Genomic DNA, 12,334 nt, shown 5'->3' with positions numbered 1-12,334 from the left:
TTTTTTATTTTTGGATTTATTTGATAAGTAACGTTATAACAATGCACGTTGATACAAATACAGATAATTTGATATTTTATTAAAAATAATTAAATGTTTGGTTTGGTTCATTTCATGTCGCTGAAATTCTACGTCATCGTGTGATGAAGTGGCGAATATGGAGGGTAGTAGAGAAGCATTAACGAATTCACTGCTAAATGATGGTAAAATGCTATATTTTAACATTTATTTTAAGTACTTTTCTGTCAGTCAGCTTTACTTCACGTAGGTGTATGTTTTGTTCTATTTAACTAGGTGTATCAGCCACGTAGTCGTTTAGGAATGAGAGCTACCGAGTTGACTGCAGTCCATCATTGACAACTTACAGCAAGGCACCGTAATCGTTTCTGTTTACAATACTTTTCTTTGCTTGTGATAAAAATAAAAATAAAGTGTCTCTGGAAATACGTTTGGAGTGGTATGTGTGTGGCCATATTGTTGCTTTACCATGGGTAAGAAATAATCCAGGAAGTGATTTAGCTAGCTAATCTATTTTTCCTATTTATCAATCTCTTCTCTAGAATGCTATGCTGATTTTCTCACAGAGGACGTTGACGTGAAGACGTACACAGCCCAGGCCATCCACCATGCTGTCATCTTAGAACAGCTGGCCAAGCTGGCTCAGGGTATCAGTCAGCTGGACAAGGAGCTCCACAGCCAGGTATACCTGTCACCTAAAACTGTCTCATTCATGTGAGACCTTTAGCCCTGTATCTTTATCTATTAGTTTAATCAGACAGTCAGTTTGTTCTATACTGATGGCTGGTATGTATACATTTTCTGTAGGAAAGACACTTTTCCTTCAGGTGTTGAATGACTTAGCCAGGCATGAGGAGCTACTTGCTCAAGCTACTGGGATTGAGTCTTTGGAAGGTAATACACCTTTAGCACATATTTGTTTTTGTCATCGTGGCACTTCGGACTTGCTGGAACAGGGGTTCTCAAAGTGGGGTCTGCGGACCCCTCTGGGCTTTTGGCCAAGAGAGCCATGTCCAAAAGCCACGGATCCCTGTGTAATACAATACAAGTACTGTGGATACAATGTAATATTATGCATCTAAAATGTATCTTCTTAACCCTGAACAACATGGGCCTGGGAGGCTCACAGGGATATTGGTATCCACAGTACTCCACCAATTGATCACGCTCTCCACAGCCGATGTGAGTAAGGCCTTTAAACAGGTCAACATTCGCAAGGCTGCAGAGTCAGATGGATTACCAGGACGTGTACTACGAGCATGTGCTGACCAACTGGCAAGTGTCTTCACTGACATTTTCAACCTCTCCCTGTCTGAGTCTGTAATTCCAACATGTTTCAAGCAGACCACCATAGTCCCTGAAAGATTATTGGAATCTGTGTGGGTAGCTGGACAGGTAGGATGACTGGCAATAGTGAAGGTGAACAGATGGTCAGGTGACAGAGGAATGGATGAGACTGAGGCAGGAATTCCTTTAACCACAAAGTGGTATATGTACTGGTTAGTTTGTCTGTGCTGTATAACAAAAGAAACAGAATAACATGTACCCAATAAAAATTCAAATCAGAAAGTCAAATGATAACAATCATTGTCATTATTAACAGAATAATTCAGCAATAAGGTTCCATAGGAATTCAATATGAAGCAGAATGGAGTCCTTTATGATCATAACCATGTTAACCATCATGTTAATCCAGAGAAGGATTAATGCAAATACATTGTTAATTTATACAATCTATAATCTCCATAAATTTGATATAAGAATTTATCAAGTCAGTAAATCATTAAGTTTCATATTTCATCCTTCTAGGTTAGTCTTCATATGTACATGTAATTTCATTACATTTTAACCATATATCAATGTCTGTAGGGCTGTGATCATTGGGCATATACATAATACAACAGGTTTGAAGCGTGCGCTCCAAGCCTCGCTCCGCAGTAATAACTATAAACAATAACTGATGGCCCGCTCTCCCGATTGCAGCATAGTTCAGATGAAAGGTAACAGATTCGGTGGAGTTACGTTGATTCATGGACGCACAGAATGTCTGGATTAGACGGAGTTGAGGAAGAGAAAGCAGTGAAGTTGGGCAGTGGCGATGTCCTCCTTTTACTGATTTGAGATCTGTCAGACATTTCCACCTGACCTAATTAAAGCACCCCTGGCCCGGCTGAGCAAGTGGCCATGAATTAAAGGACAATTCCACCATCTCCATTGGCCTTTCTACAGTCCCTGTGCCCAAGAACACTAAGGTAACCTGCCTAAATGACTACTGACCCGTAGCACTCATGTCTATAGTCATGAAATGCTTTGAAAGGCTGGTCATGGCTCACATCAACACCATTAACCCAGAAACCCAAGACCCACTCTAATTTGCATACCTCACCAACAGATCCACAGATGATGCAATCTCTATTGCACTCCACACTGCCTTTTTAAAACATTTATTTAACTTGGTAAGCTAGTTGAGAACAAGTTCTCATTTAACTGCAACCTGGCCAAGATAAAGCAGAGCAGTGAGACAGAAACAACAACACAGAGTTGCACATGGAATTAACACACCTGGACAAAAGGAACTCCTATGTGAGAATGCTATTCATTGACTACAGCTCAGCTTTCAACACCATAGTGATCACTAAGCTAAGGACCCTGGGACTAAACACCTCCCTCTGCAACTGAATCCTGGACTTGCTGACGGGCTGCCCCCAGGTGGTAAGGGTAGGCAACAACACATTCGCCACGCTGATCCTCAACACAGGGGCCCCTCAGGAATGCGTGCTCAGGCCCTTCCTGTACTCCCTGTTCATTCATAACTCCAACACCATCATTATGTGATGACACAAAGATGAGACAGCCTATAGGGAGGAGGTCAGAGACCTGACCGTGTGGTGCAAGGACAACAACCTCTCCCTCAACGTGATTTAAGACAAAGAAGATGTTCGTGGACTACAGGAAAAATAGGACAGAGCACACTCCCATTCTCATCGATAGGGCTGTAGTGGAGCAGGTTGAGAGCTTCAAGTTCCTTGGCGTCCACATCACCAACAAACTAACATGGTCCAAGCATACGAAGACAGTCATGAAGAGGGCACGAGAAAGCCTATTCCTCCTCAGGAAACTGAAAAGATTTGGCATGGGTCCTCAATCCTCAAAAGGTTTTACAGCTGCACCATCGAGAGCATCACTGATCGGTACGGCAAAGTTCGACCTCTGACCGCAAGGCACTACAGAGGGTAGTGCGAGCAGCCCAGTACATCACCGGGGCCAAGCTTCCTGCCTACCAGGACATATATACCAGGCGGTGTCAGAGGAAGGCCCTAAAAATTGTCATAGACTCCAGCCACCGTAGTCATAGACTGTTCTCTCTGCTACCACACAGCAAGCGGTACCGGAGCACCAAGTCTACTTCCAAGAGGCTTCTAAACAACTTTTATCCCCAAGACATAAGACTCCTGAACAGCTAATCAAATGGCAACACAGACTATTTCCCCCCACCCTCTTTTACACTGCTGCTACTCTTTATTATCTTTGCATAGTCACTTTAATAACTCTACCTTCATGTACATGTTACTCAATTACCTTGACACCGGTGCCCCCGCACATTGGCACATTGACTCTCCACTCTCTCTGTTGGAATATATGCTGTCATTGTAGTGCTGTAGACATTCCATAGGGGGCGCTGCTGTCACACAATTGGATATAATCATCAGTGCGTCTCTCAGTATTGAAAAAACATCTTACCCTGTATCAGTGGTTAGGTGCATTATCTACCTACTCCAAGCCTATAAGACCGTAACACATCATCACAGGGAATGATCAAGGCAAAATATAACTTTTTTTGTTTTTTTATTTCACCTTTATTTAACTAGGCAAGTCAGTTAAAAACGAATTCTTATTTACAATGACATCCTGACTCAGACGACGCTGGGCCAATTGTGTGCCGCTCTACGGGACTCCCAATCACGGCCGGTTGTGATACAGCCTGGAATCGAACCAGGGTCTGCAGTGACTCCTCTAGCACTGAGATGCGGTGCCTTAGAGTGCTGCGCCACTTGTGTTCAGAGACCCTCAATAAATCCGACCTCTAGTAACAGCACTCAACCTATTTGTTTTCTCTCGTAGGATAAGGACAAAGATCGTTGACCCCTACAATAAGATTGTAACTAGGACTGCCCAGCTCGCCAGATTGCAGGTATCCATCCATCTCCTTGTGATTTGAGAGGCATAATACTATCTGTTGTGTTGATGGTGTTGTTGTATTATTATATGGTCTGGGACTGAGGCTCAATAGCAGGGGGAAGATTGCCTCTCTAGTGTTCATTATTATCAGCACTCTGACAGCATCTCTACTTCTGCACTGGACTTGATTTCCATGTTTATTGGAAAGACATCTGAGGTAGAGAAATGGACCCACAGCATTTTCTTGGGTTTTTATTGTCTCTCTGCCCATTTTCAAGATGGGTACTTCAAGTTAGGTGCTGTACACATTGTCAAGGTCGCCTAATGTCTCCTGGACAGTTTCCAGGATCCTCCTGTTTTAAATTGTAAAGATGACAATAACCCAGAGTCATATAGAGGTCTATATACCTGTATATGGCTCTAGGATGTCCTCTTCTGCCCTGTCAATACAATGTAACTATAGAAGGTGTCGGTGTCTCATGCCGTACTGATATGAGTGCTCTGTACTCAATGGTTTACAACAAAGATTCTGTGTGTTTTTATTGACCGTTAAACAACACAAATATTATATGACCCCTTTTACTCTTGTTGCACATGCCTGCCATTATGGAATTACTCCTCACCACTTTGGAGAAAGGCATATTTATAAAGGTGATTTATGGAACTGTGTAACGATCGTCTGTGGAAGAAGGTGTGGACCAAAGCGCAGCACGTGTTCATGTTTTTTTTGTTGACTGAACACGAAAACACAAAACAACAACGTGAATAAACAAAACAGTAAGATGCAGAAAGCACTAAACAGAAAATAACTACCCACAAGACACAGGTGGGAAAAGGCTACCTAAATATGGTTCTCGATCAGAGACAACGATAGACAGTTGCCTCTGATTGAGAACCACACCGAGCCAAACACACAGAAATAGAAAACATAGAATGCCCACCCCAACTCACGCCCTGACCAAACCAAAATAGAGACATAAAAAGGATCGCTAAGGTCAGGGCGTGACAGTACCCCCCTCCAAAGGTGCGGACTCCGGCTGCAAAACCTAAGGGGAGGGTCTGGGTGGGCATCTGTCCGCGGTGGCGGCTCTGGTGCAGGACGTGAACCCCGCTCCACCTTAGGCTTGGCCCACTTAGGTGGCGCCTCTGGAGCGGGGACCCTCGCCGCCGACCCCAGACAGGGGACCATCGCAGCGGGCCCCGGACAGGAGGGCGACTCTGGCAGCTCCGGACAGGAGGGCGACTCTGGCAGCTCCGGACAGGAGGGCGACTCTGGCAGCTCCGGACAGGAGGGCGACTCTGGCAGCTCCGGACAGGAGGGCGACTCTGGCAGCTCCGGACAGGAGGGCGACTCTGGCAGCTCCGGACAGGAGGGCCTGGCAGCTCCGGACAGGAGGGCGACTCTGGCAGCTCCGGACAGGAGGGCGACTCTGGCAGCTCCGGACAGGAGGGCGACTCTGGCAGCTCCGGACAGCCTGGTGCGTGGGGCCACGGGGCCTACCAGGCTTGGGAGACCTACAGGAGGCCTGGTGCGTGGAGGAGGCACCGGATGAACCGGGCTGTGGGGGAGCTCTGGTGCGCAGCCTTGGCACCACTCTTCCAGGCTGAATGCCCACTTTAGCCTGGCCCCTCCAGAGTGCAGGCACAGGTCGAACCGGGCTGTGGGGGAGCACTGGAGATCTGGTGCTTACCACTCGCACCTCTCCCTTAGGCTCAATGCTCACTTTCGCTCGGCACGGTCGGAGCGCAGGCTTAGGGCAAACTGAGCCCTCCCAGCGTCCCGGAGACACAGTACGCAGAGCCGGCGCAGAATACCCTGGGCCAAAACAGCGCACCGGAGACCAAACGCGCTGAGCTGGCAAATTTCGCCCTGGCTAGATGTCCACTCTCGCATGGCACTTGCGAGGGGCTGTCATGTAGCGCTCCGGGCTATGAGCGCGCACTGGAGAGACTGTGCACTTCACCGCATAACACGGTGCCTGACCAGTACCACGCTGCTTCCGGTAAGCACGGGGAGTTGGCTCAGGTCTATTGCCTGACTCCGCCAATCTCCCCGTGTGCCCCCCCCCCCAAAAAATGTTTGGGGCTGCCTCTCATGCCTGCTGTGCTGCCTTGCCTCATATCGCTGCCGCTCAGCTTTAGCTGCCTCCAGTTCTTCTTTAGGGAGCGGCGATATTCCCCAGCCTGTCTCCAGGGTCCCTGTCCTTCCAATATCTCCTCCCAAGTCCAGGAGTCTTGAACCCTCTGCTCCCTGTTACCATGCTGCTTGGTCCGTTTGTGGTGGGTAGTTCTGTAATGATCGTCTGTGGAAGAAGGTGTGGACCAAAGCGCAGCGTGGTACGTGTTCATGATTTTTATTTGACTGAACACTAAAACAACAACGTGAATAAATGAAACCGAAACAGTCCTGTAAGGTGCAGAAAACACTAAACAGAAAATAACTACCCACAAGACACAGGTGGGAAAAGGCTCCCTAAGTATGGTTCTCAATCAGAGACAACGATAGACAGCTGCCTCTGATTGAGAACCACACCCGGCCAAACACACAGAAATAGAAAACATAGAATACCCACCCCAACTCACGCCCTGACCAAACCAAAATAGAGACATTAAAAGGATCTCTAAGGTCAGGGCGTGACAAACTGCTTTTGGAGGCTGAGCATTCTTCATACCAGGACTCCTATCTGTTATGTAAAATGCATCTCTTTTTCTTGGTAAGTCCTCCACTAAATAATACATATAGGCCACATTAAAGGTTTACAAACAATATTATCTCAACCTTTCAAACAGCATTACTTTGATCCTGTTCTCAGATAGCGTCTGCAATCTTAACCCATGACATCACCGTTGTGGTTTTTAATCCACTACGCTATCAGTGGCCCCCCGTTTAGAAGAAATCAATAAAAAGCAATCGGGTGTTTTAAAAGGTTGAATTTCTACCCCTGTTAAAATAAGACTTCTTCTTGTGAGCAAACTGAGCCTGTCCTGTCTGAGGCTGGGTAGCCACATCTCGATAGAGCGAAATAGACACTGTAGGTTTACAGGCTCTGTCCACACATGCACACTGCCTACACACTGCAGCTCCGTCGTCTGTGGAGTTTTTAAAAATGGATGGAATTTGGCTTCAGTCCAAAAGGTTACTGTGATTCTAACTGGCTCCTTCCTCTCCCATGGCTCTGGCTCTGTGTTAGCTCTGTCTGTCTACTGATGCTCCCTCTCTCAGCTTTGTCATCGTGTGTGTGTGTGTGTGTGGAGTGTTATCATTGTTCTGCACCACAGACATGTATCCTGCAGAGAAGATACTAGTAGCAGGCAGGCATGCCAGGCTGGTAAGGTCTTAGGATGAACACGGGCCTGGTTTGTGATTTCTGAATAGAATAGTTGCAAAGTTTTATATTATTTTCGATAGACCGACAGACCGTGGTGCTGTGGGACTCCTCTTTTTCCACTTTTAACTCCCAGGGACTGTCATGTCCTTGGTTTTAGCCACTTAACTAACATTGATAGAGACATCGCTTCTCCCTTTGTTCTTCAGTCTTCCTGCTCTTTCACTCAATCCCAACCCCCGTTCTTTGTGTAAACAGCTGTCATATCTGTTCCGTCCGCCAGGGACGTTTTCCTTTATAACATAATTTGTAATGAATGTATGATTCATTCTGTCTATATGTAATTCTGTGCGATTAGTTAGGTATTTAGTAAATAAATAATTAAACCCAATTTTGTATTGCTGATTCAACTTGTTAGCCAGTGTTCGTGAAGATAACCAAGAATTTACAACTTTCAGATGAGACTGAATTAAGGTGACGATTAATATTGACTGCTATTGATGTAAAATATTACTAGGTCTTTAAGAGTTTATTCGGAAGATAACAGATCTATAAATATTCTTAAGTGGTGCCCCGACTTTCTAGTTAATTACAGTTACATGATTAGCTCAATCAGATAATATTAATTACAGAGAAAGGATTTTATAGAACAGCATGTCATATCACTTAATCCGGCATAGCCAAAGACACGACAACACAAATATTAATTTTCACAGTCTGCTGCCTCCAGTTTGTATGATGGCAATTTGCATGTACTCCAGAATTGGGGCGGCAGGGTAGCCTAGTGTTTAGAGCGTTGGACTAGTAACCGAAAGGTTGCAAGTTCATATCCCTGAGCTGACAAAGTACAAATCTGCCGTTCTGCCCCTGAACAGGCAGTTAACCCACTGTTCCTAGGCCGTCATTGAAATGAAGAATTTGTTCTTAACTGACTTGCCTAGTTAAATAAAGGTAAAATCAAATAAAATGTTATGAAGAGTAATCAGATGAATTGCAATTATTTGCAAAGTCCCTCTTTACCATGCAAAATAACTGAATCCCCCAAAAACATTTCCACTGCATTTCAGCCCTGCCACAAAAGGACCAGCTGACATCATGTCAGTGATTCTCTCGTTAACACAGGTGTGAGTGTTGATGAGGACAAGGCTGGAGATCACTCTGTCATGCTGATTGAGTTCGAATAACAGACTGGAAGCTTCAAAAGGAGGGTGGTGCTTGGAATCATTGTTCTTCCTCTGTCAATCATGGTTACCTGCAAGGAAACATGTGCCGTCATCATTGCTTTGCACAAAAAGGGCTTCACAGGCAAGGATATTGCTGCCAGTAAGATTGCACCTAAATCAACCATTTATCGGATCATCAAGAACTTCAAGGAGAGCTGTTCAATTGTTGTGAAGAAGGCATCAGGGCGCCCAAGAAAGTCCAGCAAGCGCAAGTTGATTCAGCTGCGGGATCGGGGCACCACCAGTACAGTACCAGTACATAGCTTGCTCAGGAATGGCAGCAGGCAGGTGTGAGTGCATCTGCACGTACAGTGAGGTGAAGACTTTTGGAGGATAGCCTGGTGTCAAGAAGGGCAGCAAAGAAGCCACTTCTCTCCATGAATAACATCAGGGACAGACTGATATTCTGTAAAAGGTACAGAGATTGGACTGCTGAGGACTGGGTTAACATAATTTTCTCTGATGAATCCCCTTTCCGATTGTTTTGGGCATCTGGAAAAAAAGCTTGTACGGAGAAGACAAGTTGAGCGCTACCATCAGTCCTGTGTCATGCCAACAGTAAAGCATCCTGAGACTATTCATGTGTGGGGTTATTTCTCAGCCAAGGGAGTGGACTCACTCACAATTTTGCCTAAGAACACAGCCATGAATAAAGAATGGTACCAACACATCCTCCGAGAGCAACTTCTCCCAACCATCCAGGAACAGTTTGGTGACGAACAATGCCTTTTCTAGCATGATGGAGCACCTTGCCATAAGGCAAAAGTGATAACTAAGTGGCTCGGGGAACAAAACATTGATATTTTGGGTCCATGGCCAAGAAGCTCACCAGACCTTAATCCCATTGAGAACTTGTGGTCAATCCTCAAGAGACGGGTGGACAAACAAACTGACAAAATTATCTAAAGACACTGAAGCAGCAAACTTTGTGGAAATTAATATTTCTGTCATTTTCAAAACTTTTGGCCATGACTGTATATACTGTACTCTATACCATCTACTGCATCTTGCCTATGCCTTTTGGCCATTGCTCATCCATATATTTATATGTACATATACATTATTCATTCCTTTACACTTGTGTGTAAAAGGTAGTTGTTGTGAAATTGTTAGATTACTTGTTAGATATTACCGCATGGTCGGAACTAGAAGCACAAGCATTTCGCTACACTCGCATTAACATCTGCTAACCATGTGTATGTGACCAACACAATTTGATTTGATTTTAAGGTATGTGTTTGTATTCTGTCTGTCTGTCTGTGTATGTTTCTATCTGTGTGTGTGTGTGTGTTTCTGTCTGTCTGGGTCTGAAGGAGACCGGTAATGATCAGACTATAAATCCAGGGGGAATAGGAGAGTGCTTTGTTTATATTTTAGTCTAGTGTTCGCTCACAAAATGGCAGCTTCTCGGCCACGCACAGATAAAGCATTCAGACATTCACAGAGGCTCAGGGGACAGACCTCTAGGTCTCAGCTGCATCGTTTACTTAGCCCAAACACACTGCTGACCTCTCTGTGTCCTTCAGCCCCAGACACAGCTCCACAATGCTGCTAGACACACGGTTATTATTACCACTATTACTATGCCCATGGTTGGCGTCATTGTTTATTTATAGGCTACAATAGGAAAATAAATACTTGGAAATGTCAACAGTGATTTGATTAGAGATCATTTCCAATGAGTGATCTTCAATCAATTATGCCAAAAAAGAGGATCAGGATTAGATTTGACGTTCACTCACATCTTGTCAAAAATATTCAGAAAGACTGGTTCACATGGGATTCTATATTGTTTGGTTATATTTTTTCCTATTTTTCCCAGGTGGCGTGTGACCTGCTGCGAAGGATCATCAGAAACCTGTACCTGTCCAAGCGTCTGCAGGGCCAGCTCCAGGGGGGAAGCAGGGACATTACCAAGGCTGCCCAGAGCCTCAACGAACTGGGTGAGTGACCGTTGCCTGTTCACCTCTGATACACTGCACTGTACTACTGACAGGGCTGCTCCAAGCCTCAACGAACTGGGTACTGTAATACTGACATGGTTAACTCACTGCATTTGGGCCTACTGTAAAGAGAGTGTAGATCAGGGATAGGCATCGCTGTTTTTGATTTAACCGACCTGGAATGCCAGGTGTGTTGAATTTAGGCAATCATTGAACTGATCAATTCGCTTAGTTGATCAGGTGTAGTTGGAACAAAAATCCTGCAGTACCTGTGGCACTCCAGGGACAGGGTTGTCTTCCCCCTGGTGTAGATGGTGATGAGATCACCAAGGGTGCCCAGATCAGCCTCAGCAAACTGGGTGAGTGACCCTGCTCATTCACTCTAATACTATTGACACTAAAGTGAAACTCCACTCATTTATGCCTACTGTAGAAGGTGTAGGTGGTGCTGAGATCACCAAAGCTACTCGGAGCCTCAAAGAGCTGGGTGAGTGACTTGTAGAAGAATGTTTGTACTGTAGGTTGAAGGTGCTCTTTGGTGAAAGGTAATCAAAGAAACACGGAGTGCTCTTCATATAATTACTTTTTTGGGGCAAGATTTTGTTATATTGAACGTGCTGTTGATAATAAAGGCATTTTAATTATATGAAGAGTGCCTTTGTCCTCCGTGTTCTTTTAAGAGCATTCTGATTTGACACTGGGACACTGCTTATGTCTCACTATAGCCTCTACTTGGTAAATGCTGACGTACTCTTCACTGATTGGGGTAGTCACTTGAAGGTCACTGTTTTTTAATTTTTGTACATTTTATTTAACCTTTATTTAACTAGGCAAGTCGGTTAAGAACAAATTCTTATTTACAATGACGGCCTACCCCGGACGCAATTGTGCGCCGCCCTGTGGGACTCCCAATCACGGACAGATGTGATGCAGCCTGGATTCGAACCAGGGACTGCAGTGATGCCTCTTGCACTGAGATGCAGTGCCTTAGACCGCTGCGCCACTCGGGAGCCATGTAAGGCTCCCAAGTATGTATGGTTACTCAGGCTGGATTTGGCTTCAATCAAACCTATGATTGACAGACAGACAGACAGACCCCATGTTCAAAGAAACCCAATTTTCCTTGATTGTATAAAGAAACAGCACCTTTTTAACTACTAATAGTTTGATAAATAACTTTACTGCAGGAAGTAGATCCCAAACTCATTATTCATTTCTGCTGCACAGGAACAAGATGATATCCCACAGTGCGGATGTCCTGGTATTTACTTTAAGGTGTTTTTGGAGTGCAGTGTTGGCTAAGCAATGCACAGGGCTTGATTAATACCTGACCTATAGGCCAGGCTATATTCTGTAAATATATGTAAATATATTACCCTTCTCTCTTTATCTGTGACAACAAGATAGCTGTGTTTTCTCCGCAAATGGATTTTAAAATGTTATACAATCGGAAACGTTTTTTCTTCTCCTGGAGTCTTTTTCCCCTGGAAAGGGGAGAGAGTCTCGCTGGACACCACAGCAGGCCCCAGCGAAACAGTCACAGGGGCAGGCAGACACTTTCTTTACAGGAATCATGAGGATAATGCACTTTACTGTTTGACCAAATCCTGGTTTTAGCATCCTAAAGAAATAGGGTGTTTTTGAG

General features: G+C 44.9%; 1 long non-coding RNA gene across 1 annotated transcript; it reads left to right on the top strand.

Moving 5' to 3' along the window:
- The first annotated feature begins 142 nt into the window (after positions 1–142).
- Positions 143–634, top strand: LOC139393206 (uncharacterized). Its single transcript, XR_011629753.1, has 3 exons — positions 143–203; positions 295–371; positions 561–634. It is a non-coding gene; the product is annotated as an uncharacterized lncRNA (long non-coding RNA).
- Positions 635–12,334: the final 11,700 nt, after the last annotated feature.

This window comes from Oncorhynchus clarkii, chromosome 33, assembly GCF_045791955.1.
Source record: "Oncorhynchus clarkii lewisi isolate Uvic-CL-2024 chromosome 33, UVic_Ocla_1.0, whole genome shotgun sequence".
Taxonomy (NCBI): Eukaryota; Metazoa; Chordata; class Actinopteri; order Salmoniformes; family Salmonidae; genus Oncorhynchus; species Oncorhynchus clarkii.
This window is presented reverse-complemented; position numbering and strand designations above follow the sequence as displayed.